Source organism: Anabrus simplex, chromosome X, assembly GCF_040414725.1.
Source record: "Anabrus simplex isolate iqAnaSimp1 chromosome X, ASM4041472v1, whole genome shotgun sequence".
Classification (NCBI taxonomy): Eukaryota; Metazoa; Arthropoda; class Insecta; order Orthoptera; family Tettigoniidae; genus Anabrus; species Anabrus simplex.
In genome coordinates, this window is record NC_090279.1 from 174,831,824 (window position 1) to 174,850,611 (window position 18,788).

Consider the following 18,788-nt stretch of genomic DNA (forward strand, 5'->3'; position numbering starts at 1 on the left):
GTATTGCAACATGAGACTTGTTATCGAGTCCGTGCAGTGTTAATAGAGGCGCACATGCAAATATATCGATAAGGCTGAAAGAAAAAGAAAAGATTAGGAAATTGCTTGAACATGTAGTTAATTATTTTTCCTCGGTTTAATTGGCACGTGGAGAGTTCTAACTTAGATATGCCCCTGGACTGGGGTTCTATCTGGAAGCAGTGGCGTCAGCTTTCCAAGGCCTTTGAAACCACGCCAACCGGTTGTCGTCGTCCAAGTACAACTTGTTAGGAGCGCCATATATACGCTTCTATAAGAAGGCAAAATTCTACGACAGCGAAATTCTACGCAAATTGTTTCTCGCAAAAAAACACTCCGTTGTGGATGGAAGAGAATTATTCAGAACTCGAACCCGGCATGGGAAAGCGATCCGTGTGTTGTACGACGAACGGTGCGGAATAGCATTCCTTCCCAAGTACCCACCTCGATGAACCGCGTACGTTCACGACCGAGCACGGCGCTCCGTTTATGATGGCTGCGATTGAAATTCGTTGACGACTCAGACGCGGAGTGAAGCCCGAGCATATCCATTACATGGCGATGCAGATTATGCGTGTCCTTTTGTTTGTTCGCTACGTTCAAATCCACCGGTGATACAACGAAACTCACTCGCGTCGACGTGAGATGTCCATCGTGCGGTATCCCTCATTCCTGTAATCGATTCCCGAGACGTTACAGAACTGGATGGAGCGGAAGAAGGGCGTGTTTCCGATGGTCATCAATTACGAGGGGTGGGATGGATTCAAATATAAACGGTATATTATTTTTATTTAAATTTATTTATTGGAAAACACATGTCAATTACAATTTATTTTTCTTCACATTTTCTTGTTTTGGATATGCATTTATCCCAGCGTATGAGCAGCTTTTTGATGCCTTGCCGTTAAAAAGAACAGGGTCGTGTCACCAGCCAGTTGGGCACGACGTCTTCCACATTCTCGTCATCTTCAAATCGTTGCCCTCCTAGAGCTTCTTTAAGCGGTCCGAACAAATGGGAATCACAGGGCGATAAGCCAGGGCTGTAAGGAGGATGATCAAGTGTATTCCAGTGCGTATCCTGTGGCTTGCAGACAGTTAGAGCTGCAGTATGGGGCCGAGGATTGTCGTGGACGATGTTGACCTTTCGAATCGGTTGGTTTCGCTTTTGCGGCAATATGCAACCCTCGCCTTGTTCAAGAGCTCGCAACAGTAAGCAGCATTGATTGCGCGTCAATAATGTCTCCAACTGCACGAATGTTTTCATCTGTAATGCTGGTCCAAGGACGGCGATCCTGTTGCTAATTTTCCACATGTTCTCGTCCTTCCTTAACACATGTGTCCTTGAAATGTTTGATCACCGAGCTGTGCAGTCAATCTCTGGCAAATTTCCGCCGCTGTAACTCCTTCATGAGCAAGAAATTTTATAATTATGCGTTGCGCAGTGGAGGGGTGTACTTGTTGCTCCAACATCGTGAATACCATCTAAAAGTTTATTTTCTTTCTCATCTTTGTAAAACTAGAGAATTTTTAAATCGTAGCTCTATTAGTTGTTGTAGATAGAAGCATTTCATTTTCATTTTCTTGAGGTGTCATGGTAGTCGAGTTACATGCGTGTGTGTGACAGAAATTTGGAACCTATTAGATTAGATGTGTAGTCTATCTTTGAGGGAGTTCCCATACATAGGAGTTTTATATCTAAAATCACTGACCACGCGATAAACTTTAGTTATTTACCTGTAATATTGGTATTAATCTGGATTGAAAGGACGTGTAAAATTTGTGAGATAGGATCGAACCTAGTGTCATTTTAAGATTCCTTGTATTCTTTAGGATCGAGTCATCTAATTTCACGATATTTCATGAGGATTGACAGATATAATAATCACTTGAATAATAAGAAAATCAAGTAAAGATCGGGTTAAAATGGAATTAAACGGTCGTGAGCTATACATTACCTTAGATTCCTCATGTGTGAGATTGAATGTGCTCAGTTCATGATGTGCCTGCAATACGGCTATCCTGCGGGATGATAATTAAGTAATTTATTAAGTGGAAAATTTATTATTAGTGAATAACTTGTTGTTGTGTTTTTGGGAGCACAATGAGATTTATTATTGGTGGAGCACACGTTGTGTATTTATATTTCACGAATAAGGAATAATAATAATAATGCGATTGAGGCTCACGAACGCGATAGTTGCGACTTGTAACCCATGTGATAGTGATGATTGTGGAATCTTCAAATAAATTTCAGACATGTAAATGAATCTCCATCGTTGTTTGAGCAATATTTCAACCTAAGTGATATCACGAATTTCGATCACTAGCCACTATTGAAGAAAGAGTATTTTTATACACGAATTCGTCTTCAGGAAACCATCGATGTGACCATGCTTAAAATAATGGGTAAAGTTAAAAGGGCGGGATTCGCTGTAAAATAACGTATATAAAAAAATACGCGTTACCTTGTATGAATGTCGTGTGTGTGTGTGTGTGTGTGTGTGTGTGTGTGTGTGTGTGTGTGTGTGTGTGTGTGTGTTTGTGTGTGTGTGTGTGTGTGTGTGTTGTAAATATGAATATTTTACGTGTCTTTTGATTATTCAATGTGATTTAATCTGGTCGTGCATTTATGGCAACGGCACAGATTTTGTTCAACGTTGTTTGCCCCCATAAAGATTTATTTTGCGCACCGTAAGGAAATGTTTAATAAGATTAGAGTCAAGTAAGACTAGAATAGAATTTAATTTTCTGTTTATTAAGATTTAAGGAAAAGATCGTCTCGTTATTTTTCCGCAAGGGCAAGCGATTTGTAAATTAATTTTCAATTAACTCACACGTGGATAAGAAAATTTTCAATACAATTATATTCAAATTCCGAAATATTTTCAAAATAATTTGAAGTTTTGAATGCTATGCAAGATAAAATTAAATGTTCACAAGTGACATAATAGACTTGAATTCTAGTGATAATGTGTAATAATAATTAATTGAAGAAAAATTATTTTTTTAAATGTGAATTATAATTGTCATAAGGATTACTTAGTTAAATACGCTAGTTGGAAAATGCGTTTGTGTGATGATAAAGCAAGATGTTACACAGACAAGGTTAGGGATTATTGTTAATAATAATAATAATAATAATAATAATAATAATAATAATAATAATAATAATAATAATAATAATAATAATAATACATTTTTGAAATCAATTTCGATTTTCACTAAAGCTTCTACTGGTGTTATTAATGAATGTTATACACTTTAAATACTGAGATTCATCAGAATTCAACTTTGACCACGTGTTGAGCTTATTATAAATTCATGAAGCCTTAAGCAAATTTTCTGTGAAATAATAAGCGAGACTGCTGTCTACTGATTTTGTACAAACCTTTATTGAAGTCTTTGGACTCTTTCAGTTAAATACTTTAATTTTTTTAAGGCAGTAAAGGCCTAATTTTGTTTGTTAATTTTCATTCTGCAGAATTATTCTGCTTAGTTCCACAGGATGATCACTTTTCCCACACTGTAGAATAGAATTTTAGCAACATGTGGCAACAGTATTTCGGTTAATATTTGCCCAGCGTTACCGATTTAATTTCGTCCGTTACTTGACCCACTTTTCATCAGCAGTGAAACAAAACTTGGCTTTGAATACCTGAGACCATCTCTGTCTTTGATTTTTATTAATGACGTTACTGGAGGTGGACTCTGGATACTTCTCATTTTATCAACACACTCTTGACATGGCATGTGGTCTTCGACAACTCTTACCAAATACCCTTCAATATATGCCATTGCAGCACACAATATACTGTAGAAACCCATGGTGCGTGCTCCTTCGGCTTCCTTTTCGATCCTTATCAGTTGTGTTTGAAAATTTCTTGCTAATCCAGGATTCGTTGCTGCCAGTCCATTCGCGTCTGCGATTTGTTCACTAACTAACGGTTACAAAAGTTGGGAAAGATACATTCTATTTAATTTGTTCCGAAAAATTGGAAGAAAACCATTTAGATGCTTATAGGAGACCATTTATGCCTTTCTGGTTATTTTTCAAAAAAACTGAAAGGTAAAATGGAACTGCTTACATATTATGTCACTTTACGTTCCACAACTATTCCTCTCTTCCTCTTGCATAGACGAGCACATTAAACATACGCTCCGTGATAAGAATGGGCAGCTGCACTCTTCGAATATTCCAAGGTTCAAATCACAGTTTCGACACTGGCAATTCTCAATGTGAGTTTCATGTAGAGTATACCACGGAAATAATGAAAGTATGAGAGAGCCTTCAAGTCCTGGGGTACCTACTCCAATTTTTGTGCCAAATACGATTGCCATTGCACTCAAGGAGTCTGGCATTGCTTATACCTTCCCAAATAATGTGCTAATGATGACGGATCATGTAACTAGTAAATGATTTCATTCCTCGCCTTGAAGAGGGAGGCGGGTTTCCTAGACGGTGGCACCGTCTCTCGGGCCAGGAGATTTATATCGAAGATAATATTATTATCATCAGAACAGGAGCAATAATTGTTAGTAATCTAATTTTTGCCGTCACATGGTCTGCGTATTTACTGTACCATACCTTGTCTGCCTATTGCTTTAATCCATAATTCCCTAGTTGGCTCTTAGCAAGGGAATTCACGGAAACTAGTTTCAGGAACTTTATTTCTGGAGCCTTGTTTACAGCACGGTACGAAACAGTACACCATTGTAATATGATTGACGTATTTTAACAATACCCTTTTCCCATTTGGTCAGTGTGTGAAATAAGCTGAAAGTGTCAGGTTCCAATTCATCCTCAATTTACAAGAATTTACCCGTTTCACATCGGGTGGTAAAATTATATTCTACAACGTTTGCAGCACAGAGGTGAGTGGAACATGTTTTATATATCCCCATAACGAATGATTATCAATTTAGCAAAATCAACACGGTGTTTAAAATAATAAACGGCAGCTGCCCAAAAATACAGTAGAGCCTTTTTGAGAGCCTGTTTTAGGCAGCTAAAATAACATTTTAGCACCTAAAAATGCGAGGTCTAGTAATCACTATATCAAGTTCCTGTGGTGGTTGGAAGTGTGGTGTGTTGTCTGAATATGAAAGGAAAAGTGTTGGAACAAACACAAACACAAGTCCCCGAGCCAGAAGAATTAATTAGACGTGATTATAATCACCCGTCCGGCCGGCAATCGAATCCGGGACCTTCTGAACCGAAGGCCTCAACGCTGACCATTCAGCCAAGGAGTGCACCCACTACTATTATAGGATGATGATAAACATTTTACTTAAAGAGATTATTGCGAGAATGTCATCATTTCTCAATCTACTTTTAATCAGAGCATGATCAAGACAGGATTAAAATGACCAGATTATTCTACTTGTACCCGTTGCTGTGCTGGTATGGTATATTTAGGACGGAATATTGTGTGCTTGCGAAATTAAGAGATTTTCTTCATAGTCGTATGGATTTTCGAGGTCTATATTTGTGTCCCCTTCTATCAGTTCAGTTTCAACATGGCATCTCGCAAGAATATAATAATAAAACTCACCGAGGAGCTGCTGTTTGTTATTTACATACTCCTGTAATAGCTACTTTCTTGCTATCATAGTTAATTTTACTTCTGTGATAAATTTGAATTCATCATAGTCAACAATTACCATTTCATGGTCCTAACCATTTTAAACTAATAATACAACACGATCATATCTTTTATCTACCCCCTCCCATTGTATTAAACTTGTACATGCCATGGTTACTTATATTCACTTTACTCATTGTCCAACTTTCTGTTAAAATAATTACATCGAACCTATGATTATATGCTTTGAAATCACGTGAATACGAGCCTTTTTATACAGTTTATTATTGAGCGAAATACTATGAAGTTGTGTCACTATCGGAGGCTGTTTGCTGCTGACATAGTACACGCAGCTAATTCAAGAGTATGTCGTAAATGGATTCGAGCACGAATGAATCCTAATACTCCAGACAAACAAACCTGTGTAACAAACAGTCTCAATCATTCAGTAATTCAACTGTCATTGGGTCATATTTTATTCAAGACTAGCTGTCACCCGCGACTTCACTCGCGAGGATTTGGAAAGTTGATAAAAATTAATAGTTCCTCTTACTGCACTAAGACATTATCTGGAAATCTCTAAAGATAAAACCTCACCGAAAAATTGCATTTCATTTACCCCAGAACCTCTTTGTAAACCACGATTGTGGCATTGCCTTTAGGGGCTAAGATGTCCAGGCTACTGGCAGAGCAGAGCTAAATCTGGAACATGCGACAACGAACTCTAATGTGAGAAACAGTCCTCTTTCAAGTCGAAAAAGGAGAAAAGGTTTCTTTATTTCTAAAGGAGATTAAAAATACCGATTTTCACGTCTGTAACATCTTGGTCTTTGAGATATAAGTAACCTCATACTGATTTTTTATATACTCTATTGGTGGAAAAATATCTATTTCCCTCCAAGGGAATCAAGAATTTCCATTCGGAATTGCTAGGCGGGCATTAATTCCATTGTGGAGTTTTATCTCCCGTATGCAGTTATCAGACTGTGCCTCTTATAATGGACATCTGATAAGTTCACCTTCGGAGGTCTTTCATCGACGTCTCTCATGTGCACACACAACTCGTCGCCGAAGACTCTCCTGCTATTTTTGATCGGCCAGGTGGCTACACATCTATACCATTAGCTCGCGCCGAGGCAACAAAGCATATAGGCCGACTCCTCGTTGGACGTTAGCTCCCTAATACTTTAACACCATGTCTACAACCACGATCACCACCACCATAGCCTTCTGTTATCACACCTACTCTTCCCATTCCCTCACCACTACTACATCTTCCCATCCAACGCTTGTTATGTCAACCTTCCTCCACGACCCTCAGCGCATCTACCGACTGTCTACGCCAACTCCATCTTCAGCCGCACCAGCAGCAGCCAGTCAACCTTCGTTACCGCCATCCACAGTGTCACCAGCAACAGCCCGTCAACCTCCGATACCGCCATCAACATTGTTACCACCATCTACAACCGCAATTGCAGCAGCCGCCAACCGCTGAACGCCATCGACATCAACTCCACCCGTACTGTTCAGTTGCGTCGTTCGCGGCGTCGATCCCCTCATCTCGCCAACGGAAGTTCACCATCATCTTCGTTGTCAAGGCATACCCATCTGGAGGGCGTTTCGCATCTTTAGCACCCAAGGCCCCACCTATCTAATCCGTCTGCAGCTCACCAGCGCAGCAGCAGTTGACCACCTCATCTCCCATGGTGTCAATGTTGAACCTTCTCGTTCTCTTACCCACGCTCGAAATCCTCAATCCACATCTCGTCGTCCCACCCGGCTCGATCATCCTCCTTTTCACCGTATACAACACGTCCGTCCACTTACCCCCCTTTGTTCATATCTCACTCCCCCCACTTATACTAGACCATCTAAGACAACTCACGACTGTCCTTTCCCACATAGCTTCAACACTACACCACCTCATTTCCTCTCGCAACTTCCATCTCGATACTCCTGTATAAATCCCCACTTCCTTTCATCTCCCCAGCCAAACTAACTCCTAACATCTCCTCAACAAAGAGACCCCCATCACTTCTCCACCTGATATCGATTCGCATTACCCACCTTCTTCATTTCTCACACCACTCAGATCTTCTCATTTCCCTCGCCCCGAGAGATCGCGTAACGATCTAGGGGGCCCGCTCCGCCCGACGGGCGGGGAATGAAAACTTCTTGACAGACAGACACAGTTCACCTTCATACACCCCAGCTTCAGTGGGATGTGTCAGACCTAAGGCGAAACGCTGGTTAATATAGTAAACGTCTGAAAAGCCATACATCAAATTTTTGATCTGATTTTTTATATGCTCTATTGGTGGAAAAATATCTAATTCCTTCCTAGGGAACCTAGAATTTCCATTCTAATTCAACTCCTTCTTAACTTATTTTCGATCTCCAGCTTAAGATGATCTTCCAAAAACAAAGAGTACGTGTTTCTTTATCTTTAAAGGTGATTACAGGTACCAGTTTTCACGTCTGCAAAATATTAAATTGATGAGATATACTGTAGATATACTCATTTTAAAAAATTACCCCACTCCTTGGCTGATTGGTCAGCGTTGAGGCCTTCGGATCACAGGGTACCGAGTTCGATTCCGGGCTGGGTCGGGTATTTTAATCGCGTGAGATCAATTCATCTGTCTCGGGGACAGGTTTTTTGTGTTTGTCCCAACACTCTCCTCTTCATATTCACTCAACACACCACATTACCAACCATAACAGAAACATGGAATATTAATTACCTCTCTACACACGCGCTTGGCGTCAGGAAGATTATCCAGCCGCAAAACAGGGTCAAATCCACATGTGCGTCATAGTTCACACCCGCGACCCCACAGGTGCGGGGAAAGCGGTAGACGAAGAGGGTACTCATTTTAAAAATTCACCTTCTTCTTTATTATTTCATCCCCTTAAGTGGATTATCCAAAAAAAACAGTGTGTTCATTTATTTTAAAAATAAATGTCAAGTACCAGTTTGAACGTCTGTAATATCTTCAGTTACTGAGATACATGTATCCTCATATAAAGAATTCAACTCCTTCCTCACTTCTTTTGACTCTCCTCCCCCGTTCACCCCTTAGGCGGATTTTCTGAAAAAAAAAATGTGTTCTTTTATTTTAAAAGGAGATTACAAATACCAGTTTTCATGTCTGTAACATGTTAGGCTTTTGTGATACATTGTAGAAAATCTCGCTGCTGTAAGAATAGTGGAGTTGACGCTGCTAGTTCATTTCTTTATCCGATTCCTAGAGCAGTGTAGTGTGATGCTAATATCTCAATAACGGTTGGTAGGGTCTTAAAATATGGCCTTCGGGCTCCTAGAGCTTACCGAGTTTTGTTCCTTGCATCAAAGGGCTTGAAATGAATATATTTTCTAGTCCTTGTACGACATATCCGATATTCCGCCTAGATTTGCGTAGTATTTTCATATCTCACCTCGTCGCCACCCCCCTCCTCCATCGAATTGTTTTGAAAATAAAATGCAGTCTGTAGCACTCAAGAAGGATAATGCATTTTTCTATTAGTGAAATAATTTTTTGAATCCATGCAGTAGTTCTGGTGATCAGCCATTATATACAAACGAAATTTACCTCTTTATGTATTAGTACAGATAGATGACGGGGTAAGATTTTCGAGACATCCGAGACCATCTTATTAATTTTTTGAAATGAATAAATTATTCCCCTAATTAAACAGGAAATTAAGTGAAAAAATAATAAGAAACATTAGCACACATTTTTGAATGAATTGAGGTGAAATTATAATGACGGAATTAGTTTCGAATAAATTCACAAAGACAGATTCTATGGTAACCTCAAAGTCAACGGTAGAAATTTCAGAACTTTTGGCAAGATGATGTATTGATGTATTGTGTGCGAAATTTAACTAAGAATATTTAGACAAGTTTCTTTAGAAATATCAGTTCACTGGCTACCCAAAGTGCGGTAGTCTGATACTGACACACAGAAGAATGAGGATAAACGTCACATTACCGAGCGTGTTGGCTACGTGGATCGAGCTTTGAAACAGTTAGCTTGTATTCGGCAGATGCTCCAGTATAGGCAGACCTTTAGGTGATTCTCCCTGTTTTCCCATTTTAATAGCTATCATTTCCTATCTAGTCCAATGTGTACGTCGCACTATGAATTGTCTGAATAGGCGTCACATAAACTAGATACTAAAAAGAAACATACATTAATGTTCACACCTACAAAAATGTTTTTCGAGTTCATCAATTCTGGTCACCAACAGATAATTTAAAAAGTGAAATGGACAGTCAGTTTTCCTGGGAACTTTGATAAAGCGCTTAAATGGTGGAAGTAGATGTAGCCAATACCGACTAATTTTCCTCGTGAGTCAAGTTCTAAAATTCTTTCTAAATATAACACATTTCACAATTCATAAAAGATGCGAATTGGACCACAATTTGGTTTTCGTAAGAGCTTTGGAACATATGAGGCCTTGTTCTGCTTGACTGACACTTTTACAAAGTTGTAGAGCCCAGTATATATCTGCTTCATGGACTATGTCCGAGCATTCGATTGTGTCAAACATGCCGAAATCCTACGAAGTCTGCTAAGCTGCATGAACATTAAGCCGCCTGCGAATGAATCGGAAACTGCGAGCCAGGCGCTGTCAGAATCAAACAGGGAGTACGGCAAGGATGTGTATTATTTCTCCTGCTGTTTAATCTGTACTCTGAGAAGAACTTCCGAGCTGCTCTTCAAGTGGCGTAAGATGGAAAACAGTTAACTGTGGGCTGACCAACAATCTGAGGTATGTAGATGACACTGTTATCGAAGGTCGTCAACGTCTGGTAGACGGTATCCTAGCAGAAGGGGGTAAACTTGGACTCAGAATTAACAGCGACAAGACCATGGTGATGGCAAATTCCAGAACTGGTATCATGCACAGTCTTATGAATATCTATGGGGTACAAGTTGAACTACTGCGGAAATTTATGCAGCTTGGCAGCTGGAATACTGAGGACATAGATGCGGTTTTAGAGACGCGTGCACGTACAGAATTGGCTCGTATTAGCTTCCTGTAAAGGAGGAATCTACTGTGTGGCAGATGCCTAAGGTTGGGGACACATCATAACTCGTCAGATGCTATGTATATACAGCGCTTCTGTATGGCGCTAAAACATGGTCTCTAAAATGTAACATCATTAAGAAAGTAAATACCTTCGAGATGTGGACATTCCGAAGGATGTTACGGATCTTGTGGACTGACCACGTCTCCAGTGCTGTCGTATTCAGATGCATGAGGAGGGAACCAGTGTTGATGTGTACAATCAATTAAAGGGAAACAGCCTACCTTGGGCTTAGTATCAGGAACGAAAACCACAACATGCTAAAAGTGATTATCATCATTATCATAATCAATGTCCCACTCCAGTAGCCCGCGTGTGGTTAACAAGCCTCCTCCACTCCTTTCTGTCCTTCCACTTTTCCTGCTCCATGATTTCCACCTACATCTTGGTCTTCCAATTGCTCTTTTTCCCTTAAGTTCCCTTTCCAATTCACTTGTTGTTACCCGTTCTTTTTACATGTCCGAACCATCTCAGTTTTGCTTTCTGTATGTTCTGTATTAACGGTTCTATAGTTAGCTATTCTCTGATTTTAATATTTTGAATTCTATTTTTTCGTGTCGTTTAACCGATGTTCTTAAAAAATTAATTTCTACTTCTTGGATCTTACTATCTTGTATCGTATTAGTTACCAGCGTTTCTAGTCCGTATGTTACAATTGGTACGAAATATTCATTATATAATGTTAATTTCGTTCTCATGGGTATTTTGTCATCACATAAAAGCTCTCTCACTTGATGATGAGATGTTGTACCGTTACTTAGTCTGATATTAGTTTCAGGATTTATTTCATTACTTCCATTAATAGTGCTACCCATGTATGTAAACTGTTCTACATTCTCTAACCGTTCTCCGTCCATGTTCACTTGGCTTATCTTTTTGCTCTTTTCCACAGTGCATGACTGGAGTTTTATTTTTATTTTTTCTGCTATTTGCTTTACGTCGCACCGACACAGACACGTCTTATGGCGACTATGTGATAGGAAGGGGCTAGGAATTGGAAGGAAGTGGCCGTGGCCTTAATGAAGGTACAACCTCATCATTTGCCTGGTGTGAAAATGGGAAGTACGGAAAACCATCTTCAGGGCTGCCGACAGTGGGGTTCGAACCCACCATCTTCCCATTACTGGATACTGGTCACACATAACGACTGAGCTATCGAGCTCGCATTTTGTAAATAATTACCATTCCAAACTCCTTCAGAATGTCATTCCAAATGTGCAGTCTCCTTTGTACTTCCTTTTCTCCCTTTCCCCAAATCACCACATCATCTGCAAATACCAAAGCATTCACTCCATCACTACTGATACTCTGTTTTACACGTTTTATGATTTCGTCCAACAATATAATAAATAATAATGGTGGCAGTGTACTTCCTTGCTTGAGAACTTTTTTGTATAAAATGTTTCAGTCATTAACTCGCCACTTGTACACTGCTTTTACTCTCATGATACAACATTTTTATCTTGTTAATTAATGATGTTGGTACATTCCTTTTCAGTAGTCATTCCCATACATACTTTTCCTAAGCTGTATCATAAGATTTTTCCAAATCTAAAATTACGGAGATTATTTCCTTGTTCCTTTCTAGATGTATTTCCATTATCGTTCGCACTGTAAATATCAAGTCTATTGTTGATCTAGTCAGTCTAAAGCCATATTGTTCTTCCTCTAACTGTGTTTCTATTGATTATGCAAGGTAAAATTTTCGGACGTAGGGATCGCGATCGAAGGACGCACACTTGGCTCATGGGATTGTACTGGACTAGATTCGACTAGACTGACGAGGACAGCCAAGCATCGTAAAGACTTCCCTGATTGTGACCAACCTTCAGTAATGGAAAAGGCACTACAACAAGAAGAAGGAGGAGAATAGGATTTTTCACAAAAGGCTATAAGAAATTTGTAGCGTGCTCTATGTGTGCAGATATCCCGTACCATCCTGAAAACAATGTTTTTTCTAATGTTCCACAAACGAATTTTTTGAGTTGTTAAACAAGCGAACTCTTCTATAAATTGTTATCTGTAACTGAATATTTCTTGAAGGGGAGCATTGTCAGTGCAAGCTGGCAAGAGTTTGCGTGAAGAACCTGTGTCCACACGTTTACATGTCTATAACATTTCGTCTCCGTGCATTAAGCACAAAAGGGAAATGATCGCCAGAATAATTCAATACTCTAATTGTATCGTGCGAAGTATACACTAAATTAGCAGTTAAGTGCAAGCCTTTCAGTATAGGGCCCATACACTGATTAATTTAAGGTAAGCTGTTCATTATACTTTCACAAATATAAATATTAATCATCATCATCATCATCATCATCCTTCCAAGTACTGGGCCATGTGGCCCGTTACGGTCTTGCATTTTCTTTCCATCGCTTCATTGGACGTCCTATAGATCTATGTCCTCTTGGTTGATAGCGTAGGATCTCCTTTGGTAGTCTTCCAAATTCCATCTTTTGAACATGACGTTTCCAGTTTTCTTGGTAATCATAGACCTAATTGATTACTGATTTCACATTCACTCCCTTAAGCACATCTTCATTTCTTATACGATCCCATTTCGTATAGCCTGCTGTTCTGCGCATGAACGTCATTTGACGTGCTGGAATTCTGGAAATGTCTTGAGTTCTTATTGTCCATGCCTCACTGCCGTAGCAAAGGGTTGGTCTGGCTAAAGTGTTATAAAGACGTAAGCGAGTGTGTTTTTGGACAAGAGATGGCTTCATAATATGATTTATGATTCCTGTTGTTCTGATAAATTTGGTTATTTTTGCAGAGATATCAATTCCCCTTGGTAAGATAAATTGTATCCCAGATAATTGAATTCGTTGACTCTTTCCAAATTTTATTATCTAAACAGATTTTACTCGGGATAGGGCCCTTCCCCTTAAAGGCCATTATTTTGCTCTTTTGTGGTGAAATGATCATGTCGAATTTTGAAGAGACTTTCTGGAGATTAATACTGACCACTGAAGATCATCTTCTGATGATGCTACCAATGCAACATCATCAACAAAGAGAATGGCATCTAGATGTGTGAGATATATGTTTACTGGGATTGATCCATGCCTTTCATGCCTCCATTCCTGTATTATGTTGTTCATATAGATTATGAACAACAATGGAGGAAGTCCACAACCTTGTCTCACACCTCTGCTGATCGGTTTCCATTCAGTCTGATGATTACCTAACTTTATTGCAATAAGTTTGCCACTGTACATGTTGTATATGTTTTCTATTAACTGTTGTAGGATATTATCTTCTGCTAAGCTATTATCTGTTCCTGTTAACTAGGTCAAAGACTTTCTTAAAATCAACAAATGCTATGTGAGTTTCCAACTTAAATTCCCTGCGTTTTTCGAATAAGATTTTCAAGGTAAAGTAAGCATTAGCACATGAGCGCCCCTTTCGAAATCCATGTTGTTAATTTCCAATCACATTTTCATAATACCTGAATAATTTTTCTCTGACAATATTAGAGTAAGTTTTGTAGCCTGAGTTGAGTGTACTTATCCCACTGTAATTTCCACAATCTTTCATACTGCCCTTGTTATGAAGAGAATAACTATAGCTTTTTGCCAATTCTCTGGTGGTCTGCTGCCATTCCAAATTAAATGGATGAATTTGAGAAATCTTTGCTTGAAGTCACTGGAGTACTTGAATAATTCTGCATTTATTGAATCTTCTCCAGATGCTTTTCTATTTCTAAGTTTTCTGAGTATTAGCTCTAGATCTTAGAGTGTAATGGTTTCCGAAGACTTGTTAAGAGATGTTGGCAGAAGAAATGGCTCAATATTTGAACCTCTCCAAAGGTTCCAAAAATAAATGAGCCACTCCGTTAGAGGTATTGGATTAATGCGTATGTCTTCTTTTACATCATTATTCAGTTTCATGAGTATTTTATAGGTCTGTGGTTGTGGTCTTGTTATATCAGTTTCCAGTTGTGAAACAAAGTTTTCCCAACTCTTTTTGTGCTTTTTCCGCACTTCCCTTTTTGCTATTGTTCTCTTGTGGTGATACTCTATTTTATCTTCTAATTTGCCAGTTGACAAAAAAAATTTGCAAGCATTTCTTTTGTCTGAAATAACTTTTCCATCTCTTCATCCCAGATTCTTAAACGCTTTTTCCTCTGCCATTTTTCATTAACTCCCAAACTCTCAAAAGCAGACTGCTTTAAAATTGAACACAAATTAGACCACTCCATTTGCACGTTGTCACTAACTGGTGTCATCTGTGTAAGATGATTAAGTCTGTTCTGGTACAGCCATTTTATACTGGGGTCTCTTAATAGGTTAACCTTGTAAGAAGTTTTAATTTCTTGTGTTGTTTGTTTGTTTGTTTGTTTGTTTGTTTGTTTGTTTGTTTGTTTGTTTGTTTGTTTGTTTGTTTGTTTGTTTGTTTGTTTGTTTGTTTGTTTGTTTTATACCATCTAGGCCTCAGACGAATAGGTGCTACTAATAGACAGTGATCAGTTTCCAGTTCAGGGCCTCGATAGACTCTTGTACCCAAGACTAAATCTGCCAATTTACCATTACAAATTATATAATCTATAATCGATTTCTGATTTCGTGCAGACCACGTATACTTGTGGGTGTCCGTGTGTGAGAACATTGTGTTCATAATCTTTAACTGATTGAAGACAGTGAAATCTATTAATTTCGTTCCATTGTTATTACGGGTTGTTTCTCCATGGATTCCGATGTGATTCTGAATTTTCTCATTACCAACTCTGGCATTGAAATCTCCCAGTATATCTTGCTAGTTAATTTTATTGACTATCTTTTGCAGATCATTATAGAACCCATCACTTTCGTTTGAATTGCCCTCCACTGGAGCGTATACCCCTATAACTGTAAGATAACCTCTGAATAGTTTTAGTCAATTGGATAATCCTTTCATTCCAAAACGTGTAGCTATCAATTGTTGATCTTAATCTTTTATGTATCATGAGCAGTACACCCGCCTGTGCTCTAGTATCTCTGTCAACCCCACTGAAAAATGTAAATAATTTACTGTCTCTTTTTATCCCTGAAGCTTTCTTTTGTTTCTGAAATTGCTGCAATTAAAATGTCCTCCAGCTGGTCATCTTTGTGTGAGAGACCTTGTACATTCGAGGTAGCACATCTAAAAGTATTTTTCTTTTTCCAATGTTTGTCCATTTCACTGTACTTTTCATTGCCAGGAGAGGTTATGTGTTCCACATAAAGTTAATTTTGGATAATATACAGAACAATAACAAATAGGTTAATATGCCAAGTTCTTCATGGTATAGATAAAATACATATAAAGTGTATAAAATTTTATAATTTTAAAATATTCACGTATAAGGAAACTTCAATCTTCAAAGAATATAAAGGACTTGTTTATAATAACCATAGCAACTGTCACTAATCCTTCACAGCACCATAATTTTCATATTTCCCAAAAAAACTACTATAAAATTCAGGACACCAGTAAGTGTATATTACAAAGATGACTTTTAAGTTTCATAACAACAGCATCAAATCTATATCAATTCAGAAAAAACAGAATTATAAGAGTACTTATACAGAGCTTCTCATATATGTAATGATATGGCCTCCTAATAGATATATTCTATAGAAATTAATTATATGTTATGTAATAAGCAGACAACGAAGAGTTCAGTAGTAGCTGCAGCTCATTGCAGGTTTGTGGCTTTTAATTACATTTTTGAGCACCACTATGGCTGACAGTGGATGTGGGTGACATTAAAGGCACAGTAATTTTTCCAAGCGCTTGTTTTATCACGTGGTGCTAGGTAAACAGGGTAAATAGAGGTATTATGTGAACATAGATATTTTTTAAATTCTTGTTTATTTTTTGTTAAGATAAGCACAATTTTCTTTTATACTAAAGAGCTATACAAGCAAGGCTCTTCTCCAGTGCGAACAATCAACATAAATCATGATGTTAGTAGGTATAGGAAAGTTCTTCGAAAGTAGCGGATTATTCTTTAGACACTTCAATAATTGCAAAAGTCCTGGGTCCATTTAGTTTTATGCGCATCCCCAATCACCCTAGAAAGAAGAACAGTGAGAATATTATTAAATAAGTAAATAAATAAATCAGTAATCTTTAAATAACTAATGAGTAAATAAGTGAACTAATTAATAACTAATGAAATAATGAAATACATAAATAGTAGGGCCTACCGTACAATAAAACGAGCATTATGTTTAATATATACAAAACCCCGGTGTGTGCCGATACTGTACTCTAGGTATAATAGAACTATACTGGACAATATTTAGTGTGGTTTCTGTTGCAGTATTTTCTGGTTTCTTTTTAGTGACACAAGTTTCAAACAATGACAAACGTTTATTCATATGCGAGGTTGTATTCTCTTCGTACTAGCGATAAAAGGTACGGCCCTTAATTTTTCAAACATTATTCCAAACAAATTATCTTTAAATTTGTTCGCTTTTGAGAACTTTTATCAAGAACGGTACCCATTCGTCACGCTCAATTTACAGCATTGTTTATTGCTGGGCTATGGAGAACGTAGGATAAAGCCGAGGAAAGTATTTATAATGGACCAGAAAAGAGAACTGCATACTGCTTTGATGGGTAGATGTGAAAACAGTTGACTGTAATAGTCTGTCTCAGGACTGAATAATGTGTTCGGGGCGGTCAAGACCGGCGGCTTAATTCAGCTCAATTTGTGAAATGTCTCTGACCGCTGACCGCGGTGTGAGGTGACCGCTGAAGGAGGAGACTTTATTGGAAAATCTATTGGTTCCAGACAAAAAATCTTTTCTTGCTGGACCACTGAAGTCTGTTTCAGTGTGTGTGTGTGTGTGTGTGTGTGTGTGTGTGTGTGTGTGTGTGTGTGTGTGTGTGTGTGTGTGTGTTAAATTCTATGAAGATACTTTCTGAAGTATTTATGTATAAAGATTTACTTTGAGTCTCCAAATTCACTGTGCTCACGAGATGCATATCTACATTGTGTTTAAAGGTGTTTGTATACAGCATATGATTCATAACATAATGCGACAGGAACGAATATGGTAACGTTGCTTAGCATGCAAAGATTAGCTTTATTTTATAAGGAACAGTGCATTGGTAACATTCTATTTCCATTCTGAGTTTTGTTTCTTGGGTGTGGTGTCATAACTTACAAGAAAGGCACCCTATGTATTTTATGGTAATGATTGTAATTGGCGTAGTGTACTTACAAAGGAACCACAATTTGGAATCTGAAACAAGAAAGAGACAAGTGTTTTAGTTATAAATATTCATCTGACGGCGGGCATGGAAATACTTTTTCAAACCATGAAAGTGTAGAACATAAATGGAATGGCAGATGAGTAGTAGTTGAAGTAACAAAATGAGGACAGGCCAGATATCTGTCAGCTTACATTTTCAATATATACAGTATATAATCGCACAATACGTTTATGAGCGCACAATGTTTTATTCGTTGTATAAGGAACAAGTGAACCTATAAATATAATGTTTCTTGTTTATATCCACATGAGAGGTGAATTCGATTTTCATGATACTTAAATATAATTCTGAATAAATATTAAGGGCACATGGTTGTGAAGATCACAGTAAAGTAGAAGAAAATATTTTGGACATAATTTGGACAAAATAATTATTTCAGGTTGATACAAATTATCACATTAAAATCAATTATGACGTTTACAGTAAGCTACAAATGTTGAAAACTAGAAAAGCAGCTGGAGTTGTTAAGGTTTCGGGGGATATACCAAAGACAATGGGTTGGGATATAGTACCATATCTAAAGTACTTATTTGATTATTGTTTGCAGGATAGAGCTATTCCAAATGAACGGAGAGTTGCTGTAGTACCCCTGTGTATAAAGGAAATGGTGATGGACGTAAAGCTGAAAATTACAGGCCAGTCTGTTTGACATGCAATGCATGCAAGCTTTGTGAAAACATTCCTTCTGATTATATTAGACATGTTTGCGAAATTAATAACTGGTTTGATGGAAGGCAGTTTGTGTTTATGAAGGGTTATTCCACTGAAGCTCAACTTGTAGGATTCCAGCAAGATATAGCAGATATCCTGGATTCAGGAGGTCAAATGGACTGTATCGCGAT

General features: G+C 38.1%; 1 long non-coding RNA gene across 2 annotated transcripts in view; it reads right to left on the reverse strand.

Annotated features, from left to right (window-relative positions):
- Nucleotides 1-16,514: 16,514 nt before the first annotated feature.
- Nucleotides 16,515-18,788, reverse strand: part of LOC137503110 (uncharacterized) — a 31,961-nt gene continuing 29,687 nt past the window's right edge. Inside the window, exons 4-5 of one of the 2 annotated variants that reach the window (XR_011019053.1) lie at nucleotides 17,895-17,915; nucleotides 16,515-16,736 (exon numbers count right to left, since the gene is read on the reverse strand). This is a non-coding gene — a long non-coding RNA (uncharacterized lncRNA). The remainder of the gene's footprint in view (nucleotides 16,737-17,894; nucleotides 17,916-18,788) is intronic. The other variant, XR_011019054.1, reaches the window with a different exon arrangement.